Genomic DNA, 24,886 nt, shown 5'->3' with positions numbered 1-24,886 from the left:
TAAGGTGAGTAATTGCTGCTGTAGCCCATGCATATACCCTAGAGGATTTATCAGAGGAATAAATCTGCTGCCCTCACTGATTTAACTCTGGCCTGGAGGGTTAGTGGCAAGTAGGGTGCTCTCATGTGGGTCTTTGAAGTGAGGGCCCATTGCTCCCTTCCTCTCACTCTATCAGGTCACCAGTCACAGCTTGCCTGCATGGAACATTGATTGACTTCTACCTCCAGGAAAGCCACAACTCTCTCATGTACAGGGTATCACACAAGGCTAAACTCCCTGACAGTGTGGGAATCCTGTGACTGTGTGATAGAGGGGGGGTGTGGATGGGTCCTTGGGCAATCACTGGGTTTGACTTCAGAGGATCAAAGTTCCCTGAGTGCTGGGGTGGGTGATCTTGGAGGACTCCAAACTCACACTGAGGAGCACACAGATCCTTTGTGTAGTTCCTATGCTTGAGTGAGTTGGGTATTCAGGCACTGTGGACTAACACTGTGCAGTTGGTTCACCTTGGCAAAGAAGGGTTGAGGAACACAGCCTACCCCTGCTGATGACAGATGAGAGCTACCATACCCACATGGGTGTCACTATGGATTCTTGCCTCACACTTGAGAACTGACTGGAACTCCGACCAATCCAGCACAAACCTCTGGATATTGGCTGAAGGACGAGATACTGCACTAAGCCATAGAGTCATATTTCAAATATAAAAGCCCTCAGATGATAAAACCAAGTATATCCACAAATCTCTAAGAGATAAATGTAGAAATATAAGGAACATGATCAAGGAACTCAAAATGACTCCAGAAAAATAAGAGAAAGTACTTCAATATTAGTATGTGAAGAAAAAAAGATTGATGAGATGCCTTAAAAGGAATTCAAAGTATGACAAGACTACTCAAAAAATGAAAAGCAAATACATTAGTTAAAGAAATTCATATATGGCATGACTCAGAAACTCTGCTGGGGAAGACAGCAAACAAAATTTTAGAAATGAAAATTTCAATATGTCAAATAAAAAATGTAGTGGTAATCCTTAAAAAGAGGCTCAGTGATACAGAAGAAAAAATATATCAGCCACAACACAAATCTTTGGATCCATGTCAAACAAACAACAACAACAAAAAAAAAGAACTTAGGAAAAAAAACCAAAAGCAGTATTTCATAATTATGAGCTACTACCAAATGACCTGAATTTCTTAGAAATTCAGGAAGGTGTGCAGACATAATGGATTAAAAACTTTTTCAATGAAAAATAGCAGAAAACTTCTCTAATTTGGAGAAACATGTGGCTATCCATGTGCATGAAGTACAAGACTTGTGTGTAATAAACATGATCAGAAAAGATCATCACCTTGACACATTTTAGTTAAACACTCACAAGTAAAACATTAAAAAAATCTTAAAATATGCATTAGTGAAACTCTAGATTTATTTTAAAGGATCACCAATTAGACTGACAGCTTATTTATCATCAGAAACCATACAGGCTAGGAAAGAATTACTATATTTCTAAAGTTCTACTTATGAAATGCATGTAAATAGATTTAAAAAATATTTTGTCACCACCTTGCCAGTCTTACAAATGACACTCAAGAATGTGCTATTCACAGAAACACAAGGAAAATAGTAATCATCAAAGAATGTGAATGCATAAAATTTCATAGTAAAAGTACCAAGGAAATCCAAAACAATCAATAGGAATATTTATGGAAAAATAGTAGGACCAACTCATTACTTGCCAATACCAAGTCTGAATGTAACTGGACTAAAATCTCCAATTAAAAGATGCATACTGGCTGCATGGATTTAAAAAAAAGGCCCATCTATTTGAGCCTACAGGAAACATACAAACCACCCACACATAATTGAGGATTAATTTCCAACAATGAGTTCTGGGTGATGAATTCAATCTATAGCAGATCCTACTCAGTAGGGTGTGCCTTTTCCATGTCCCTAAGGTTAGCATTACTCTTATTGCCTCTTACCAGGGCTGCTAAACCCTTGCCACTGATTTCATTAGTAGCTTACCTCACCTTAAGTACTGAACATTTAGTATCCCTCCCTCATCTCTGCATCTAGTTATCTAGTCTCTGTGGGTTGGAACAACACAGTATTCATATCTTGTGTTCCTTCTCTTCCCTGCACCATCATTATTGCAGAAACTGCAGAAATACAGAAACTGCAGAAATCAAAATAACTGCTCCTTTTGCTGTTATTAAAAATCCTGCCTTGTATACATTAGAAGCTATCTTATTAATTTCCTTTTCCATGTAACTACTTCCTGAAAAAACTAATGGAGTGTCTTGTAAAAATGTTAACAGTGATTGCACATGGATTCTTTTCTCAGAACTCTCTTTAGTTCCTATTCATCCCTATGTTTCATCTGCAATCCCTGCTCTGAAACTCGGTCATGGCTGGATCCATTGAATGACTAGACCACCTCAGTAAATAAAGGAAGAGTGCTAACACTGTGATCCAGGAATATGCTTCATAACATCCATGAAATTATTATGCTTCATAACATGCATGAAATTCAAAGCACAACTGTACATGTCTGTGTGTGTGTGTTTGTGTGTGCACAGGTCTTCATCTGGAGACAGGACACTTAGATTTCATTCAATTCCCCAAGACATTTTATTAGCTTCCTAAAAGTTGTAATGGCAACTGACTACATGCTTGATGCCTTAAAACAGCAAAATCATGAAATCAACAGGTGCACAGGGCTCTCAGAAGACCCTAACAAGAGGATTGTCCTTCAGCTGTCCCAGCTTCAGACAGCTGTCAGCATTCTTTGCCTTGAGGAAGTGTCACGCCAATCTCTGCCTCCATTTGTATGTGGCCTTTCTCTCTGTGTTTCAATATGCTTTTCTGTCTCTTATAAACACACTCTCATTGGGATTAGGGACCATTTTAATCTAGTGTGACCTCATTTTGATCCTTGTCTTAATTACATCTGCACAAATATGCTATTTCCAAATAAAGTCACCTTCTGAGTTTCTTTATGGACATGAATTTAGGAATGGTGTGAATTTCTACCCACTGCAAAGAGACATGACCCAAAAGAGTTATGAACAAAATTAAGTGCAGCATAAAATCCTAAGCAACTATAATGGCAATCCAGGGTCCTCATACTCTGTGTCCACCTTACTATATCTCAGCTGTGTATTTTTCAGCTACAGTCCACCCTACATGCCACTTACTCCTGGGTCCTGATCCACTGTACCACTCTGCTTCCTACTCACTATGGATTCTTTCTACTGGTAGTTTTTTAATCATCTGCCTCCCTCCCTTGGTATGCATACAACACACAATTCAGACTTTTACCCTCAATATCCTTGTTCCATATTTTGCTAACAAGAGAGCTTAGCCAACCTTATGGGTGACTCTTATTTCCCTCAAATAATTCAGAAATTGAAATCTGCATCCCTAATCCAATCCATATTGTGTTGAAGATTGACATTCACTGAAACTTCTTTAACTCCTTGAGTGTGCTGTCTCATGTACTTACAACCTATGTACCTGTTACTATAAGTGTTAGACATCTAAGTGGTAGTTATAGCTATAGTTATATATAGTTATTTAGTGTTATACAACTGAGTAGAAACATGAGCAGTTATTGCCTATGAGGTATGGTACTATCACCTATGAGGTAGTTTCAACTGAGAATTTCACAAGGTAAATAATTTTCCAGCATCACAAAGCTGAGGATCAGCAGATCTGTGGTTCAAATCCAGATTCAACCAAGTTAACAGAATGTGATCTTGATGATGAAGAATCATCTTAGCATATTCAAATAATAGAAAAGAAAGTGTGGTTGTAGCAGGATAAAGTGGTAGGAGATGGAACTAAGTAGATGGGTATCTGATTAGTAGGACCTCATGTGCTTGAAAAACTAAATAATTCTGAGCATGATGGGAATACAATTAGGGAATGGAGAAAAATGGGATCATAGAAAACATGCTACATTTTTCAGTTGCAAAAAGTAAATTCACATTACATTCATTTAGTTATTCATTTAATAAATGATTATTTTGGCCAGCGCTGTGGCTCAACAGGCTAATCCTCCGCCTTGCGGCACCAGCACACGGGGTTCTAGTCCCGGTCGGGCACCGGATTCTGTCCCGGTTGCCCCTCTTCCAGGCCAGCTCTCTGCTGTGGCCAGGGAAGGCAGTGGAGGATGGCCCAAGTCCTTGGGCCCTGCACCCCATGGGAGACCAAGAGAAGCACCTGGCTCCTGGCTTCGGATCAGCATGGTGTGCCGGCAGCAGCGCACCGGCCGCGGCGGCCATTGGAGGGTGAACCAACGGCAAAAGAAGACCTTTCTCTCTGTCTCTCTCTCTCACTGTCCACTCTGCCTGTCAAAAAAATAAATACATAAATGATTATTTTCTGATGGACCTACAATGCACAGAGCACAGTTGAACATAAGAACCCTATCATAGGGGCTGCCAGTCTTGCAAACTCTGGGCATCAGTAAGGTGACCAAAATACCTTCCCTCCCCTACCACTATTGTCTGCAAAATTACCTGAATATTTCAGACTGTGAGGTAACTTCATGAGTAATCATCCCTTTCTCAAATTCCAACACCTGTGTTAAGTGCATTACATGTGTATCTCAGTGTAAAAGTCCTAAAATGGGTGGCGTGTGGGTTCTCGCCAGTCCTATTTTATGGCAGAACAAACTGAGGCACAGAGATATTAAGCAATGTGCTTCAGATCTTGAATCGATTTCTAGCTAAAAAAGTGTCATGCCTAGGAAGCACTGGATGAAGAGTCCTCTGGAACCTGAGGGCCTGAAAGCCAGCTGTGGGTCTTTGACAGCTAACTGCAGGATGAGGGTAATTTTTACAGGGCAGGTAAAATGTAAAGCACATGAATGCAAGGTGGCCATGGACAGAGACATAGAGCACTGGAGGGGAAGGACCACAGTGGCCTGAGAGCCATTCTCTGTTCATTGTCAGAGAAATCAGTTTATTTCCCCATCAGAGCAAGTGACCATAAAACATTTGGGATGTGATAGGACTGGGCAGGGAGGGGCTGGGGTATGTGCGAATAAAACAGGTGTGCCAGGCTCTCTGGGCACCAACTTCACGGTTTCTCTCCACTCTCCCACCCCCAGGGCCTTGAGGCAAGTTGCTTAATTCTCTTTTAGTTTCTTTTTTTTTTTTTTAAATTTTTGACAGGCAGAGTGGACAGTAGAGGGAGACAGAGAGAAAGGTCTTCCTTTTTGCCGTTGGTTCACCCTCCAATGGCTGCCGCGGTAGGCGTGCTGCTGCCTGCGCACCGTGCTGATCCGATGGCAGGAGCCAGGTGCTTCTCCTGGTCTCCCATGGGGTGCAGGGCCCAAGCACTTGGGCCATCCTCCACTGCACTCCCTGGCCACAGCAGAGAGCTGGCCTGGAAGAGGGGCAACCAGGACAGAATCCGGTGCCCGACCAGGACTAGAACCCTGTGTGCCGGCGCTGCAAGGCGGAGGATTAGCCTACTGAGCCACGGCGCCGGCTTCTCTTTCAGTTTCTAAGCAGTAAAATGAGGATCAATGTCATGTCAGTGGGTCACTAAACATTCATAAAACACAGGACACACAGGAAAACCTTGGTGCAGTGATGGGCACAAAAAAAGCTCTAAGGAAACCACAGCACGCTCTCATCTTCCCAACTGTGGTGAGAACCAGTGATGTTCAGCATGCTCAAGAATGCATATGGCCTGCCAGACGGCAGTTTGTGAAGGCATCATTGCCACTTTAACAAGAAATGTGTCCTTGCCATGAGGAATTCCCCTCTGAAGAACCTATTCTAAGATGCACACACTCATTAACTTCCTTGTCAAAGGATGAAGCTATAAACCACTTCTTAATCTGGCGGGGTTTTAGGTGGCTTTGAACCTTCAGAGACTTTCTTTTTCAAATACCCAGACAAGATTTAAATGACAGAAGCAGGGTATGAAAGTTGTTACACTTAGGATAATCTCAACAATACTGAATGTGTAACCAAACTTGCTGACACACATGCTTATATGTGTAAGAAAAAGTGACAAAGAGGTATTAGGACATTAACAGGTTTTATGGCTGAGGAAAATAACCAAGAACTTTTAAATCATACTTTTTAGCTTTTGATAAATTACCTATAAGGAACATCAGTTGTTACAGGAAACAAATTGTTAGACACCAACTAAGTAGAAAGACTCCAGCACAAAGGAGAGTGCAGGAACACTGACTTGGTTTTTATCTGGAGGCCACCTGAGTACAGTGCTTGGGTCAGATAGAAATCTGGTTGAAAGGCCTGTGTCATTTTCTGAAATGGTTGTAATTGATCCTGCACCAATTAATGCTTGAAAGAGAGCATCAATTACAACAGCTGTCTGCAATCACAGTGAGGGAAGGGGTCATGGTCATTGGATTCCTGCAATAGGACACAAGGCTACATACCCTTTTATGGTCTTCCAGTGGCCTTGGGGTGAACTTGATTCATGCTCCTGCTAAGTATGCAGAGATTCCATTTTGGGATGACACTATCCCTTTCTGCTATTCCTGCTCATTACCATATCATTATTTTGGATTTAAAGATTGATTTTTCTCTATTCCTCTCCATCCTAAAGATAAAAAGTGATTCACATTTCTAATGAAACAGTTAAATAATTGTATCTCCTCATCCCAATATCAGTGGGCAGTACTTCCCCATGGAATGAAAAATAGTCCTACTATATTTCAGTATTATGTTGATAAGACTATGAAACCTTTCTTTTGTAGATATCTCCCAGTTTTCACCTTTCATTATATGGATGATATATTACTATGACATCCAGGTAAGGATTATTTAGACAAAGCATTTTATGACCTACAGGGCAAGCTATCTAAACAGGGACTGTACATAGAACCAGAAAAAGTACAAAGGTAGCAACCTATAAAAGATTTGGGAACAATAATTACTGACACAACCATAAGATCTATAAAACCACATTTAGAGTTAAAGAAAACATCAAAGTTAAATGAGCTACAAAAGGTCCTATGGCATATTAATTGGTGTAGACCATATTTGTCCATTACTACTCTTCAAATGAGTCTTGTTTCAATTATTGGAGGGAGAGTCCACCTTAATTTGGTAAGAATAGTCACTCGTGAGGCTCAGGAAGCATTTCAATTAATAAATAAACTTTTTGGATAAAATGGAACTACATAGATACAATCAAACAAAGGAAATAAATTACTTGTAGATCCTATCAAAAAAACACCTATGGGCATGTACCAATGCCATCTGACTAGTCCAGGTGATCTTTCAGTTCACAATTGATCACACTGATAGGTCTAAGAGTCAAAGGGATCACACAAACAAGACTAATGTCTGCTAATACTAACTGATAAAACCAAAAAAGGGAGAGAAGGATACAACATGGGAAGGGGAGACACAGCAGACTCATAGAATGGCAGATGTCCTAAATAGCACTCTGGCCTCAGAATCAGCCCTTAAGGCATTTGGATCTGGCTGAAGAGCCTATGAGAGTATTTTAGGTATGGAAAGCCAAGACATTCTGGAAAGAAGAAGAAGAAGAAGGAGGAGGAGGAGGAGGAGGAGGAGGAGGAGGAGGAGGAGGAGGAGGAGGAAGAGAAGAAGAAGGAGAAGAAGAAGAAGAAGAAGAAGAAGAAGAAGAAGAAGAAGAAGAAGAAGAAGAAGAAGAGGACCTAAATGAAAGATCTCAGCGAGTGTGATCCCAGAGGAAAGAACGGGGCCATCAAGGTAGGAAGTACCTTTCTCTGAAGGGAGGAGAGGATTTCCACTTTGACTATGACCCTGTCGGAATCAGATCGAAGTCGGCAAACCCTAAAGGCTTCCATAGCCTCGGCAACTCATGACTAGAGCCTAGGGAGATTACTGACACCATAAACAAGAGTGTTAAATTGTTAAATCAACATCAAGAGTCACTGTGTACTTACGTCCCATGTGGGATCTGTCCTTAATGGGTTGCCCAATGTGAAGTAATGCTATAGCTAGTACTGAAACAGTATTTTTACACTTTGTGTTTCTGTGTGGGTGCAAACTGATGGAATCTTTACTTAGTATATACTGAATTGATCTTCTGTATATAAAGATAATTGAAAATGAAAAAAAAACTTGGTGTTAAATTGGAAATTACATAGAAAACTAATCAATCTTTTTTTTAAAAAAATCATGCAGGATCTCTGTCATTAATGTGCTGTACACTGTTATTTAATGCTATAACTAGTACTCCAACAGTATTTTTTCACTTTGTGTTGCTATGTGAGGCCAAACTGTTGAAATCTTTATATATACTAAACTGATTTTCTGTATATAAAGAGAATTGAAAATGAATCTTGATGTGAATGGAAGGGAAGAGTGAGTGGGAAAGGGGAGGGTTGCAGGGGGGAGGGAAGTTATGGGGGGTGAAGCCATTGTAATCCATAAGCTGTACTTTGGAAATTTATATTCATTAAATAAAAAAATTAAAAAAAATACCTATGGGAATAATGAGCCAAAGTCCAGAAGCAGTCACAGAGTCTACCCATCTCTCTCATGTACCGCCTAACTTCATCACACCATACTTCACTATGATTATGACTCTTATTAAGACAGGCAGAAAACAATGTTGAGCTATTGCTGTGGTAGAGTCCCACATACTACTACTACATTTAAATAAACAAGAAGTAGAATATCTACATGAAAATGATCCCATATGGCAAGCTGCTGTACAATATTTTCTGGGAAAAAATAGACTCCCACTACCCATTATGGAAGGTGCTCACTCTCCTTACCTGCATAACCCATGTTATGTCTCAAATACTGAGTAGACACCGATTCCCCAGGCCAATATCTTACATACATATGGTACTTGTACAGGAACAGCCACAATGACTTGTTATAAATTAAATAAAAATTTTTTGTCCATAAAATTTGGCATAATGTTCAGGGTTCAGCACAGCTTACAAATGACTTCCCAAGTGGTCAATGTCTTACTGACTCTATGTACATATCTAAAGTTTTACAATACTTAGAAAACTTCCTATATTAAGCCAAAAAATACACCATTTGAAACTCTTTTTACCTCTCTACAAAATGTAATTCAATCACATAAACCTTTTTTTACATCTCCTATATCAGAGTCCACTTTGGACTTCCTGGACCACTAGCAGACTAAATGAGGCTACAAAAAAACTTACTGGGATACATATCCAATATTTAGAACAAGAAACACTCAACCATCAGTTGCTGCATCAACCTGCAACCATGCTAAAGCACAGTTCCCATATTTCCCTACTCGGCAATGAAAATTTATTATCTTGGCCGGCACTGCGGCTCAATAGGCTAATCTTCCACCTGCGTTGCTGGAACACCAGGTTCTAGTCCTGTTTGGGGTGCCGGATTCTGTCCCAGTTGCTATTCTTCCAGTCCAGCTCTCTGTTGTGAGGCCTGGGAGTGCAGTGAACGATAGCCCAAGTCCTTGGGCCCTGCACCTGCATGGGAGACCAGGAGAAGCACCTGGTTCCTGGCTTTGGATCAGTGCATTGCACCAGCCACAGCAGCCATTGAGGGGGGTGAATCAACAGAAAAGGAAGACCTTTCTCTCTGTCTCTCTCTCTCACTGTCCACTCTGCACTCTGCCTGTCAAAAAAAATTATTATCTCATCTTGCAAACAATGCTCTCCATTTTGCCATTAGGTCCACAAATGTCTGTCTACCCTAGAGAATTAAAAGGCAATGCTGTTTGGCAAATGGATGTTACACATTTTCTGGAATTTGAAAATGAATATATGCCATGTAATGATACTTATTATAATGCCTTAATGGCCTCCACTATGGCAGGTGAAAAAGCCACACATATATAACAAGTCATTGTATTAAGTGTTTCTTAGGCATTCACTACAGCATGATGGAATAATTCAGTGTATAATCTGTCTACGATTAATCAGTACATGTCTGGATGACAGAGTGTTCAAAAAATGCAAGGGGTTGTAAATTCAACAAAACATATTTATGAATTGGCTAAAATTCATGTAGATGCTACTAATGTTCACAAATCTGGTTAATAATTTTAATAATGGCTTACATCAAATAAGTCTGAAAAATCTTACTTTGTGGGGTGCTACTATCATTATTCTAAGTATCTTTCTTGAAATAATTTGGTGACTACTCTCTAATGTTCATAAATCTCAAATGTTCACTGTGTATTACTTACAAAATAAAAAGAGTGGAGGAAATGTTGGGTAACAAGATAGCTGCAGTGTTGACAAGTTTGAGGCTCTGTGTCTGCACACGTGAGGAGGGCACTAAACACAGTGAACTCTGTCCTAGTTCCACAGAACGCTGTGTGGAACTATAGGGAAGCTGGCTGTGTGAGAAGCACACAACATCCTCCTCTCTTACTATTGTGGATGTCTCCATCTGTTTCCTCTCCCACAACTTAAGTTCTTACTGATGTATGTTGCAGTTTTGTGGAAAACAAAGCCTCTCTGTAAAACCTCAGATACTAGGCTCTATATAACTTGCTTGAAAAATAAAGTGTTTGGCTAATCTCAAGAAGAGAGTCCCAGAGTTGTCACTCAGCCTTTGATCATTTCTCTACATTCTCTGAGACTCCTTGGTGTGCTGCTTGAGAAAACACACAATAGAGAGACTCGTGACCTGGACACACTGGACCAGGCCCAGAGTGAAGAGCTCATTCCAGCAGGCCCACTCTAGGCTGTGTTAGAGTGTTGACCAAGTGTCTGAAAGACTTGTAGTGAACTGGCCCAGTGCATGGAGAGGAAGAACCAGAGGGAAATAGACTTGTAGATGTAGTGCACATTGAGGTATTTCTTTTTTTAACTTATTTAATAAATATAAATTTCCAAAGTACAACTTTTGGATTATAGCGGCTTTTTTCCCCCATAACCTCCCTCTCACCTGCAACCATCCCATCTCCCACTCCCTCTCCCATCCCATTCATATCAAGATACATTTTGAATTATCTTTATATACAGAGGATCAACTTAGTATATACTAAGTAATGATTTCAACAGTTTGCACCCACACAGAAACACAAAGTGTAAAGTACTGTTTAAATACTAGTTATAGTGTTAATTCACATAGTACAACACATTGAGGATAGAGCTCCTACATGCGGAGTAAGTGCACAGTGACTCCTGTTGTTGATTTAACAACTGACACTCTTAATTATGACATCAGTAATCACCCGAGGGTCTTGTCATGAGCTGTCAAGGCTATGGAAGCCTCTTGAGTTTGCCAACTCCAATCTTATTTAGACAAGGTCATAGTCAAAGTGGAAGTTCTCTCCTCCCTTCAGAGAAAGGTACCTCCTTCTTTGATGGCCCGTTTTTTCCACTTGGATTTAAATATTGGTCTGGGCATTGTCAGCTTAAACGTAAGGGATGTGTTTGAAAGGAGAGGGCCTTCAAACTCATTGATGGGTGTTGACTGGTCTCTGCTGGTAACGTGGATGCTCCCCTTTCCACTGGTGTCTATGTCTTTGACCAGGCTTGGAGGCCAGGAGTTGTCTGTGGTATTAAGTGCTTTAGATAAAGTATCAAAGGCCCATGTAATCTCACTTGCAGACTGGTCCTCTAGCTGGTTTTCAAAAGTGTCAACATTGTTCAAGGATTCACTTGGCAAGGGAGGTCACTGTTTGCCAGTGTGTCTAAGCTCCCTGGCTTGTTTCTGCTGTGGAGTCATGGCTAAGAGAACAGTGCCATCCTGATGTAGGCTGCTACATGTTCAGAAGCATCTCTTGCTCCATCTTTGTCTGCCATAAATATTTTGAGGCTATTGGAGACTTCTCAAGTCCTTCTGGATATAGATTTTCTCAGGTGAAGCAGCACATTTGGTTCTCCCACTGCATATAACGGGCTTCTGTTCACACTGCACAGATTCCATTTTCACACCCATAGCCAAAAATTTTTTCAGCCAGCAAAACCGACAGTGATTGCAGTGATGTTTGTTGGTGACAAAGTCTTGGTTTCTCTGGCAAATTTTTCTGCATTGTCCTTTAAAGAAACCTTTGCAACCTTTACAACTGACAGCCATATAGTGATGGCCAGAGGCTTTTTCACCACAGACCACACACTACTCCACCACCTGGAGCTGCTATATAGGTCCATCTTGCCCAGCAATTGCTCCATAGCAGCAGAATCCATGAGCATCTGGATCCTGCCAGGAACGAGGTTGTCTCAGGTATTGAATATGAGCTACTTTGTGCTGGATGTCTCCAGGAAAGCCAGGATCACCATCTCAGTTCCTGCTCCATCTGAACCAGTGAGAATGAACTACTCTTTGGGGGATCCAGAGGCATCCACTGCTGTGACTATCTGTGTTGTCTGTCCTGTCAGCTGGTCCATCACAGTCTGAATGTGCTGAGGAGAGGCTACCAGCAGAGTTTGTGTAATGATCTGGATGCACAGGGAGGGGCTGGCCATCCCTTGGAGATTCTGGCAGAGAGATCTGTGTAGGTGGTAATTCAACCACTTGTGGGTCCCCACTCTGTGATGAACCAGTCCCTCCATATTTGTAGCCAAGATGAAGCAAGATCATTACAGAACCTCAGGATTTGGCACCAAAGTGGCCTGGAAGCAGGTCCCATGTAGGCAGTGGGCAACCCCTGGAAGAGAGGGCTGACAGCAGTGAGACTGGGCTCCCTGAATAGGATGGCAGGAGCCTGAGACTATGGGCTTGTGGGGCCACAGGAGAGAGGTGACACTGCAGTGGAGGGGGGTTTGCCTGGGGGGTGGGACTGGGGCACCACTTGGGGTGGGCCCAGGAGTGCCACTGGGGTCACAGGAAAGGAGGGATCTGTTGTTGTTTTTGTAAGTGAAACATCAGAGTTCCTGACCCTGGTGCAGCCACCTCTGCTGCCAGAGTGCTGATAGGAGGAGCAGGGCAAGAGTTCTCCCCAGTGTCAGCTCTCCCGTGTATAGTTTTTCTATAATACGTATATTCCATGAATTCTCTAAAGACTAATATCAGCCCAGATTTCATTATGCAAATATAGTATGACTTTTTTCAACATTAGAACATTCTCTGTGTAGCATAGTTACCTAATTTCATGAGTTAATGGTATGTATTTTTATTTAGCAATAAATTTCTATCCCATTTAATGAGCAATGCTTACTTCAATTTCCCAAATTATGGCCATGCCCTGGGAACAAACCAGATCAACATTCCCATTAACATTTCATTGATTTTTTTTTAGATTTATTTGTTTAGCTGGATGTCAGAACTACAGGGAGAGATAGAGAAAGATCCTGCATTTTAGGGTTCGCTCTCTACAATGTCCAAGGTGGGCCAGACCAAAACCAGGAGCTTCTTTCAGGTCTACCACGTGGGTGATGGCAACCCAAGCACTCAGGCCATTTTCTACTACTTTTCCCAGGCCATTAACAAGGATCTAGATCAGAAGTGAAGCCACCAGGACACAAACTGCCACTGAATGGGGTGCAGGCATTGCAGGTGTCACCTTTACCCACTATGCCACAATGCAGGTCCCTATTTCACTGAATTGTTGGACACAATGGTCAGCTGTACCCAATCCAACCTCAGTCTTACCTTTTAGTCTGGATTCTCTTAGATCATTCTTGAGTATTTTATTTTATCCACCAAATATTATTCAAAGATGAAGAGAGTTTTAAAGCTAAATCTTTATATGTTCTAGGTAAATATGTTTGAGTGGAAGGTCATGTATATGTCCAGTATGTGTATCATATATTGTGTTGCTACAAGGGCAGTCTGCTAGATAAAACCCAGGACATCCTAATATTGTGTGGAACATAGTTATACTAATATTCATGTTGATTAACCGAAATGCAAATTCAACTAAATGTTCCACCTTTCTAAGTCTGACTGCCTTACTCAAAAGACACATAGGAACTTCTCAACTGATAAAATAATGACAAACTGCTATTTATGTTGTATCATTGTGTTTTTTACTCCCTTGTTACCAAGTGTGTAAGGTTACTTGGATATCATAAATTTCCACTCCCAAAAACCATTTAACCAACTTCCCAATTAATTATACTAATTCTTTCCTAGTCCTATCTTTAGGTTTCGCAAAATACTTCTTTTATAATTCTAAATTGACTTTTGCATTATTGTAGTAACACTCTACTGAAGAAAGGCTGGGACTATTAGTAATGCTCAAGCTATGATTCCTAATCAAAGCACAGGAAGGCAGGATCAATGCTTCCATAACAACGGCTACTACTTGACCTTTTCTCAAATAGCCACAGGTCAGTCACCATGACTTCCAAGAATAGGAAGTCTTGTGTGATGAAAAATTAGAGGGCTTATGCTCTTTGAGCTAGTCATTTCATTTCTAGGAGTTTATTCTAAAGAAACACACAAAAAAACACCAACATCTGCACAGAATGTTCCTCACAGTCTTACTTGTAACAGCAATAAGTCAATAAATAAATGGGAACAAAAATGGAGACCAACATTCAAATCTCCATCAGAATAGGATTAGGTAAATTCCTGATGGTGCACTCAAGGAAATTATTCTCCTAATGGGATCTTACCCTACTGTCCACTCTCAACAAAATATATGGTCTCAAGAAAACATCAGAGACAAAAAAGATCCCCATGCTTAAAATCCACCAGTAGATTCTCATTTTGTTTTTATTAATTATTTATTCATTTGAAAAAGATAAAATTGCATTTCAATTAAAAATTTAAATATATACATTATATATTCTTTGATTATGTACAATGGGTATTTGAAAAAGTTTGAGGGGATATAAATCAAAACTAAATTTATTTTGTTGGAAGAGAATTTGAAATCTATGTATATAAGGGATCTGTAAAAATTAATAGAAAATGTGTATTATAAAAATCTATACATAGGCCGGCGCCGTGGCTCAACAGGCTAATCCTCTGCCTTGCGGCGCCGGCACACCAGGTTCTAGTCCCGGTCGGGGCACCAATCCTGTCCGGGTTGCCCCTCTTCCAGGCCAGCTCTCTGCTGTGGCCAGGGAGTGCAGTGGAGGATGGCCCAAGTTCTTGGGCCCTGCACCCCATGGGAGACCAGAATAAGCACCATCGGAACAGCGCGGTGCGCCGGTCGCAGCGCACCGGCCGCGGCGGCCATTGGAGGGTGAACCAACGGCAAAAAGGAAGACCTTTCTCTCTGTCTCCCTCTACTGTCCACTCTGCCTGTCAAAAAAAATAAATAAAAAATAAAAAATAAATTAAAAAAAATCTATACATAGGCCGGCACCGTGGCATAACAGGCTAATCCTCTGCCTTGCGGCGCCGGCACACCGGATTCTAGTCCCGGTTGGGGTGCCTGAGTCTATCCCAGTTGCCACTCTTCCAGGCTAGCTCTCTGTTATTGCCCAGGAAGGCAGTGGAGGATGGCCCAAGTCCTTGGGCCCTGCACCCACATGGGAGACCAGGAGAAGCACCTGGCTCCTGGCTTTGGACCAGCACGATGAGCCGGCAACAGCGGCCAATGGAGGGTGAACCAACAGCAAAAAGGAAGACCTTTCTCTCTGTCTCTCTCTCTCACTATCCACTCTGCCTGTCAAAAAAAAAATCTATACATAGATTCAAGTATTTTTCAACAAAAATAATCTCAATTCCATTTTACACGAATTTTTTGAAGTATCATTGTCTACATTGTTTTGCAAGATGTACACATTGTGGAGTAGCCAAACAAAGTGAATTAATACACATATCATCTCACACATTTTTAAGAGGTAGTAGTCCTTAAATCTATTTTTTCAACTATTTTGGAGAATACAATGCATTATTATTAACCATAGCCACCGTGTTTCATATTTCCTTCATGTTCCAGCTCAATCATCTTCTATCTTTTGATTATATACCCACATTTTCCTTCCCCTAATTAAGATCTTTAACTTTATTGTTTGTCTCATCAACTTAAATGTTCTTGCCCTAGCTTCCTTAAAGTTACCCCGTTATTATGCTTTAATATTAAATATTACCAATTAGTGAGGTCTTTCAACCTATTGTAGCTAAACTAATATTTTCCCCTGTGCTAGGGCCTAATTGTCACATTACAAATTTTTATTTTTTCCCCAGAGCTCTTTAAAAACATAAACAATTTTTATACAAAGTATTAGTTTGTACCTCCTTCTTGAAATATGCTCTATGAGTATAGTTTTGACATTCAGCTCACTCCAGAATGTGGAGTGAATAATAGAAAATTCAGATATATGAATCTCATTTTCAATGCAAGTTAGCAATTAACAGGTAGCCCCATAAAGTAAAAAATAAACCAAAACAAAAAAATCCAAAAAAAGTAAAAATCAGAGCAATTACATTTGTTATGAAAGATTTATAAGCTGACAATGCAGAGGTAGTCAGTAGTACCTAAGGAAATGTCTACCTTTAAATTTCTGGGAAATTTATTGGCTCCTCTAAAAAAGCAGGAGGGACATGGCTCAATACAGATGTGATGTATTTTGAGAGGCTACAGTTCTTTTGCAGACATGGAAAGGGTAGTTGATGGGTTGTGATTACCTGGGCGCACAAGTGTAAAGAATGAGCCTCTAATGGTTGAAACACTAATTCACCAATTAAAATAGATGGATTTCAGGAACAAAAATTGAGACACATATAGCAGACAGGCCTTTTTTTCTTTTAGACAGGCATAGTTAGACAGTAAGAGAAGAGAGAGACAGAGAGAAAGGTCTTCCTTGCATTGGCTCACCCCCCAAATGGCCGCCACAGCTGGCATGCTGTGGCGATCCGAAGCTAGGAGCCAGGTGCTTCCTCCTGGTCTCCCATGCGTGCACAGGGCCCAAGCACTTGAGCATCCTCCACTGCCCTCCTGGGCCACAGCAGAGAGCTGGAACAACCGGGACAGAATCTGGCACCCCAACCGGGACTAGAACTGGAGTGCCGGCACCACAGGCAGAGGACTAGCCAAGTGAGCCACAGCACCGGCCAGACAGGCCTTGCATATATAGGGTTTGGAAACACATGAAGGAATAATTAGGATACAAATAAACCAGTGCTTAAAGATAATTTATAGCCCTTGATGATTATGCTAGAATGAAACAATGAAAGGCGGCTGGCGCCATGGCTCAACAGGCTAATCCTCTGCCTTGCGGCGCCAGCACACCAGGTTCTAGTCCCGGTTGGGGTGCCAGATTCTATCCCGGTTGCCCCTCTTCCAGGCCAGCTCTCTGCTATGGCCCGGGAAGGCAGTGGAGGATGGCCCAAGTGCTTGGGCCCTGCACCCACATGGGAGACCAGGAGAAGCACCTGGCTCCTGGCTTCGGGTCAGTGTGATGTGCCTGCTACAGAAGCCATTGGAAGGGTGAACCAACGGCAAAAAGGAAGACCTTTCTCTCTGTCTCTCTCTCTCTCTCACTATCCATTCTGACTGTCAAAAAATAAAAATAAATAAATAAATAAACAATGAAAGGCAATCATTATAGCTTCTTTGTCAAGAATCAAAAAGAAAAAAACTGCAAGTATTGAATAAAGGTAAGAAATTATAAAAGGAGACATCTATGAAATGCCATTAAAATACCACACATAAATGAGGATCCAATGATTTTTTTAAGAAAAATGTTAATAAAGTTAACAAACCGTTAGGGCAATTAGTAAAACAGAGAAATGTAGCACAAATCACCAATTTCAGTAATTAATACAGAATCATCTTTCTTTATAGGCCATAGCCTTCACCAAGGTACTGGGGTTAATGTGTGAAATTCTTAGAAGTAAAAATTTGACTACAGAGATCAAAATTCACCATATTTTGAAAATCAAATTTCCAAAACACAAGTATATCATAAAATAGGGAAACTCCTATATAAATCCAGTAAGTTGAATCATTTCGAAAATCCCAACCAACCAAAAAAAAAAAAAAAAAAAAACTCACACAATAAAAATTTCAGGTCCCTACTTACAAAATCCTCCAAACTTTTAAGGAAGATAAAACAGATCCACATTTTCCAGATCTAGCCACAGTAGAAATAAGCAGAGAACATTTAAAAATTTCCTTTGGAAAACCAGAATTTCATTGATGATGAAGCAAGTGGACCAGGACATGAAATAAAAAATTAAGTTTTTTTAAAAGCATCCTTTCCATAAACTGAGCTAGAGGTATCCTAAGCAAAGTAATAATGTAATAAATGAAACCACATAAGAAAGCATATCCGTAGCAAGCAAGATATAATAAAAATTGAAACAGTGGTTAATGTTCTCAGACAAGTCATCCAGGTAGGTAAAAAATTACAAGAATAAAAACCACATGATCATTTGGATTGCATGTTGTAAAATATTTAATAAGGTTCAGCATCTAGTAGAAAAAATAAAACTGCTAGCAGAACACTGAAAAATAAAAGCCAGTGACTGCATTACCCTGATCAAGATTGAAGGGAACTTACCAAAACAATGCAACTAATAATACAGGGTCACTGGATATTTTCCCCCTCCTGGGAGTAAACCTGGACAATGATACCTGCTCTGTCTCTCTTCAACTTTCTAGTGTGGGAGTAGTAAGAAAAATAAGACAGTAAGAAGAAATTATAAGGTACAAAGATCAACTTCTAAGTAACAAAATATGAATATATTGGATGTTGTTTATATACAGAGATGAACCATGAAATCTAAACTCAAATACAAGAGATAAATAAAAGTACTAGAAAGATCAATATATAAATAATACATTGAATATATGATATCCACTAGATTATTAAGTACAGCAAGAATAGAAAATAATATTAAAGGGCAATAGACAGACTAGGAAAAGTGTGCAAGAGAAATGGAAAAAAGGATGAAAGTATTCAATATCTTTAAATATTCTTAAAATTAAATTTAAAATGAATTGAAAGAAAAACGTACCGCATATATATTATGAAAAACAAAGGCTCGGAAGTCAATAAGCAGCCCCTAAATTTTAACTGACCTGAATGAAGTAGGCTGCTGCGACCCCCAGGCAGGATCCTCTCAGGAACAGGGACCAGGGAGGCAGGAGGGCCCAGCAGGTGGCAGGACCAGGAGGTGAAAACCCCTCCTCTGTTGGCAGGTGATGTGAGGACTCAGTGTCAGAACCCACCCAGGACCCGCCTCTAATTTTCTCCCTGTGATCCCTGAAGATGCGCGTCTGCGCTGTGGAGGTGCTGATTGGCTCCGTTCTTTATGACGTAGTGCGTGCCCTCGGCTACCCAAACTGTCCAATCAGGGGCGCTTGCGTAAACAACACATAATCACGCGGGATCTTGACGTCATAGTAGTCTTCCGGTTTTGCGGTGGAGAAAGGTCCAGGGAGGAGTTTTCACGGATGGGGACCTGAGAAGGTAAGGAGCATCCGTTCTGTTTTCTGATCTTCCTTCACGCAGGACGCCTGGCAGAGGTGAGTGTGCGGGACAGGGAGTGCGGGGAGGGGAAGCAGGGTTGGCAGAAGTTGATGTTCTGCCTGGCAGGACTCGCAGGGCTCCCAGGGGTTGTCCCCGGGCCTCATGTCACTGCTAGCACCTCACTTCCTTCACCCCACACTGGTCCGCGGTGTAGGCCTGGACTGGCACCTGGACTCCGGGCTTCCTGTCCCTTCCTCACAGAGACTGTCAGCCCGGGAGCCATCTCTGGGCAGCTGGGTGGCAGCAGTCGGCCATCTTCCCCGATTGTGCAGTGGGGATGAGTGGTCGTTTGGGAGAAGCCGTGCTGGGGGTGGGAGGGTGCGTGCAGGCGAGCGGCTGTCCTCTATGGGGTCCTCGGTTCCTCTTTTCATCCCTGGGCTGACCTTATTCTGTTTATGTCAGACACGGGGTCTCATTTCGCAAACTCTGACCTCTCAGCATAGCTCTCTTTTGGAGTCTGATATCAGTGTTATAGACTAGGCAAGTTAAAATCAAAACTGCTTAATTTGGCTCAAGGCTTCTTGTCCAGGTTTTAGTGGGGCAGGGCGACACTGTAGTTTGATATTTGAATGTCGTTTTATCACGTACACATTCCCTTAACAGGCTGTCATCTGTGTTTGAACTTTCAAAATAGAAACTTTGCTCACATTTATGAATGTTGTAAAAAGATGTCTGTTCCATGATAACCTTTCCAATCCTGAAGATAGAAGGTATTACTTAGATTCCTAAATTATTGTTAATTTATATTTTAGCAGGGTAACTTTTCAAGATTAACTGAGTATAATTGACAAAATTTGTGTTTATTGAAGGTGTGCAACCTGATATTTTGATACATGACTGGAATTTCAAAAGTTTATGGAAAATTCAGATTATCTTTTAATCCATTTTTCACATACCTTTTGGAGTCCCCTGTGCATATACATCATGAAATTATTAGGACAATTCAACTAACATATCCATCAACTTACATAGTTTTAAAAAGAATACTTAAGATCTTAATAAGTTGAATATCTAACACTGTATTCATCTCATTACTGTGCATATATTAGATCTCAAGGAGTTAATTTATCTCATAAGAGTAAATGTGTGTTTTTAAGTAACATCTTCCCATTTCCTCCATTCTCAGACCCCTGGTAATCACCATTTTCTTCTGTGTTTAAATTCGACTTCATTATATCCCACATATTAGTGAGAGTATGTGGTATTTATTTTTCTCTTTGGTATGTCCAATACTGTAATGTCCACATTGATACTTTTGGATCCAAGTTGTGAAAAATGTCATAAATTCCTTTTCAGGGTTAAATGGGATTCCACTGGGTGTGTGCATTACATTTTCTTTATTCATCTGTTGGCAGACAATGTGGTTATTTCCATTTATTTTTCTTGTGAAAAAATAATTGATTTTATTTTCTTTTAATACACATCCTGTAGTGAGGTTGCTTTTTTCAATTGTTCCAATTTTAATTTTGTTTGAGGCACCTGCATACTGATTTCCATCATAGATGTACCAAGTAACATTCCCACATTTTTAAAAAGATTTTATTTATTTATTTGACAGGTAGAGTTACAGACAATGAGAGAGAGAGACAGAAAGGTCTTCCTTCTGTTGGGTCACTCTCCAAATGGCCACTACAGCCAGAGCTGTGCTGATCTGAATCCAGGAGCCAGGTGTTTCTTCCTGGTTTCCCTTGCAGGTGCAGGGGCCCAAGCATGTGGGACATCTTCTACTGTTTTCCCAGGCCACAGCAGAGGGCTTGACTGGAAGAGGAGCAACCGGGATTAAAACCAGCACCCATATGGGATGGCAGCACTGTAGGTGGCGGATTAACCTAGTGTGCTCCGGCGCCAGCCCCAAATATTCCCACAATTTATGTGTTTCCTTTTCTCCACATCTGGTTCAACATTTGACAGTTATATATATATATATATATATATATATATATATATATACATATATATATTTTTTTCTTTTTGATAATACCTATTTTAGCATATGTGAGGTAATAGATATTGTGGCCTTTATGAGCAGTGCTGAGCCATTTTTTATATGGCTGCTTGCATATATGGATTGGAAAATCTGATCAAATCCTTTGTCCAAATTTATTACAGTATTTGCTTTTGGGATATGTATGTTCTTTGTATTATTCCCTTAATCATACTATCATTTGCTAATATTTTCTCCCATTTCTTTCTCTTTAATTTTTCCCTTAGTATGCAGAATTTTTCTTCAGTTTTTTAAAAGATTTATTTGTTTTAAAGGATAGTTAAAGAGAGAGAGAGAGAGAGAAAGAGCAAGGGAAGTCTTCCATCCATTGGTTCACTCCCCAAATAATGCAATGGCCAGAGCTGGACTAATGTGAAACCAGGAGCCAGGAGTTTCTCCCAGGTCTCCCAAGCAGGTGCAGGGGCCCAAGCACTTGGGCCATCTTCTAATGCTTTCGTAGGCCATAGCAGAGAGCCGGTTCAGAAGTGGAGCAGCCGAGACTCAAACTGGTGCCCACATGGGATGCCAGCACTGTAGGCAGGTGGTTTATCTGCTATGTCATAATGCTGGCAACTTCCTCAGTTGTTTGTTTGTTTTTACCTATAAACCTTTTATTTAAGATATACAACCTTCATGCATTTCATCAATACAAATTTAGGAACATAGTGATCCTTTACATCCTGCCCTCCTTCCCACATGCACCCCCACCCTTCTTCTTCCCCTCCTATTCTCATTCTTATTTTTTGCTAAGATTTATCTAAAATCTATTCTATGCTAACTTTAAACACAAAAGATTCACCCTACAGTAAGAGTTCAACAAATAGTATGAAAAAAAAAATAAAACTATTCAACAGTCGAGACAAGGGCTGCTCAAAGTCATTACATCTCAAAGTGTCAATTTCACTTCTATAGATTACCTTTTAGGGACTATGTTAGTTACCACAGATCAGGGAGTCCATTTGGTATTTATCTTTTTGGGACTGACTTATTTCATTAAATATATTTTCCAGTTTCAAATGAAAGGATTTTATTTTCATTTTGTTATTTTGCAATCCTACTTCCTTATTTTTGCTTTTGTCACCTGTGCATTTGGTGTCATATCTAGATTATCACTGAGGCTAATGCTAGTGGATTTGCCCCCAGTATTTAAGAGTTTTAAGCTCTGAGATCTTCTGTGTAAGCCTTCAATCCATTTGGATTGATTTTCAGGAATGGTGTAATATAATTCACAATTTTTGGCAGGTGGATGTCCAATTTGCCCCTGCCTCCAATGCTGGCCCCCAAAATGTCCAGTGAGTACACTCGGTGAATCCAATCTCACCTGCTGGATCCAGCACTGCTGATACTGTGCCTGGAGCTGGGCAGTGATAAGGTATAAACTGGCAGAGTCCAGTTTTGCCCTCACTTGCTGTCTCATCTCCCAGGCCCATCCTGCTGTGCTCTGCTGCTCTGCCCTATCTGTATTGGGAGACCTCAGAAGGGGAGCATTCAGGGAGAGGTACATGAGGAGAGTTTGTGATGTTGGGGAGAAGCAGACCGCACAGTGATGGGGTTGGGCTCATGGGGCTGTGCCCCCTCTCTGCAAGTCAGAGATGTGGAGGTACTTAAATCTTTCCTGGAGGGATGGACATTTGTGATTGTGTTACAACCCTGCTCAGGATGCCCACATCCCATATTGGAGTATCTGGGCTAGAGTTGCATCTTCCACTTCCAGCTTCTTGCTCATGTGTGGTCCTGGATGGGGGGGGGGAGTGATAGTTGAAGTGAATCCTTGCCACCCACCTGAGAGACCAGGTTGAGTTCCTGGCTTCAGCTTGGTCTGGCACAGCCATAGCTGTATCGGGCATTTGTGAAGTGAACAAATGGATGAGGGTGTTCTCTCTTCCTCTCTGTCTCTGTGCATGTCTCTTTTTCTTCCAAACTAATTAATTAACAAATTTGTAAAAACTACTTGAAATAATTGGTACCAAATCAGAGTTAAATTATAGGAGTGAGTTCCTCGTGTTACATAGCATATTGGAGTAACTATAGTCCATAGTAATCTTATTTTATATTTTATGAACAAATAGAAGAATGGAGCACCAAGGCTCCCATTGTGAACTGTAATGTCAGAGAAGGGAAAGTGTTGTTCACCCTGATTTAATCAGCACACATGGATTAAAAGCCAATAGATATGTACAATTATTGTCAATAAAAAATAAAACACAATTTTACTTTGTGTATAACATTACAGGTTGTTAAATATTTAAATTAATATCACAACTAATATGACCTTTAGAAATAGTTTATTAAGACAACATAATCTAGAACACAGGAACTGGCATTTTGTCCTGTTAAGTGGAGCAATCAGGAGGCAGTGTTTTACCTTAAATTAATGATTGATACTTTTAAATTGTTTCACATGAGAAAAAAGGAAGTATTTCTTAAAGTGTACATGGAATTATTTAGAATTAGGGCAATATCAAACATGAAATATGGAATTCAATGGTAGGTTAATTTTGATGCAAAAGCTTCTTGAAACACATGTATAGTTCTTTCATACAAAGCACTGTCTATGAATTTTAAGGCCCTTCATGTTCGTGGTTTCAAATATTTTTGAAGTAAAATGAACATATTTTAATTTCATGTTCCACAAAATATTTGATATATTTGTTGGTCTTTAGTTTCTTCTGTGAAGCCCAAACTCAGGAGCCTATCTGCCCAGTCCTAACTGTCCCATGTTTTCAGTGCGTGTTTCATGCTTTGTACTGTTTTGGGAGTCATATAATCATATGCACAGTCTAAGATAAGCCTATTTTCATTATTTATCCAAATACTTCATATCATTTACACTAACTCTTCATTGATTATCAGTCCCAGACAGCTTTAGTCTAAAATCTACCTCCAGATACCAACCTTTTCTGCACTGTCCTATGCATGGACTCACATAATGTTACAGTATGTGGTGTTTTGCTTTTGATTTCTTTTCTCTCTTTTTTTCCCTTTTTGGGGTTTCATTACTTTTGTGATGTCATTTCTTAATCAATTTTGATTTCCAAATAGTATAGCATTATAAAATATATACTACATACTATTGTTTTCCACATCAGTATTTGGGTTGCTTTCACATTTGGATTTCATGAATATTGCTGCAGTGAATATTTGTGTGCATGTGGGCTTTGTATCTTTTAGTGACATATCTTGGAAGTAAACTTTTAAGGAATAAATAATCCTATGTGGAACATGCTGAGAAACTGCCAAATTATTTTTCCTAGTGGCCTCACAGTTTTACTGGAAGTTTGTGAGGGTTCCAGGTTCCCCATATCCCTGTCAATGTTAATCTATGGCTGAATCAGTCATTTTACTGAATCTGAAGTGGAATCTTCCAGAGGCTTTGATTTGCATTTCCACAATGACTAATGTTAAGCATACCTTTTTTTGTAATATTAAAATGTCTTACTGAAATCAGTTTCATTTTATTATGCTTGTTAATTATATTTTGTATTTTTAGTATAAAATCCAAGGTCCTCTTTTTAAGTTTCTTAGTGCTATTTTCATTCTGTGATGCAACATTGAATGTTCTCATTGATTAT

At 40.3% G+C, this 24,886-nt stretch overlaps 1 pseudogene; it reads right to left on the bottom strand.

The window, feature by feature from the left end:
* Positions 1-10,571: 10,571 nt before the first annotated feature.
* Positions 10,572-12,514, bottom strand: LOC133764031 (nuclear receptor subfamily 2 group C member 2-like; annotated as a pseudogene).
* Between the last annotated feature and the right edge of the window lie 12,372 nt (positions 12,515-24,886).

This window comes from Lepus europaeus, chromosome 7 (assembly GCF_033115175.1).
Source record: "Lepus europaeus isolate LE1 chromosome 7, mLepTim1.pri, whole genome shotgun sequence".
In the NCBI taxonomy this organism is placed as follows: Eukaryota; Metazoa; Chordata; class Mammalia; order Lagomorpha; family Leporidae; genus Lepus; species Lepus europaeus.
The sequence above is the reverse complement of the archived record's forward strand: the minus strand, read 5'-3'. Positions and strand labels throughout refer to the sequence as shown.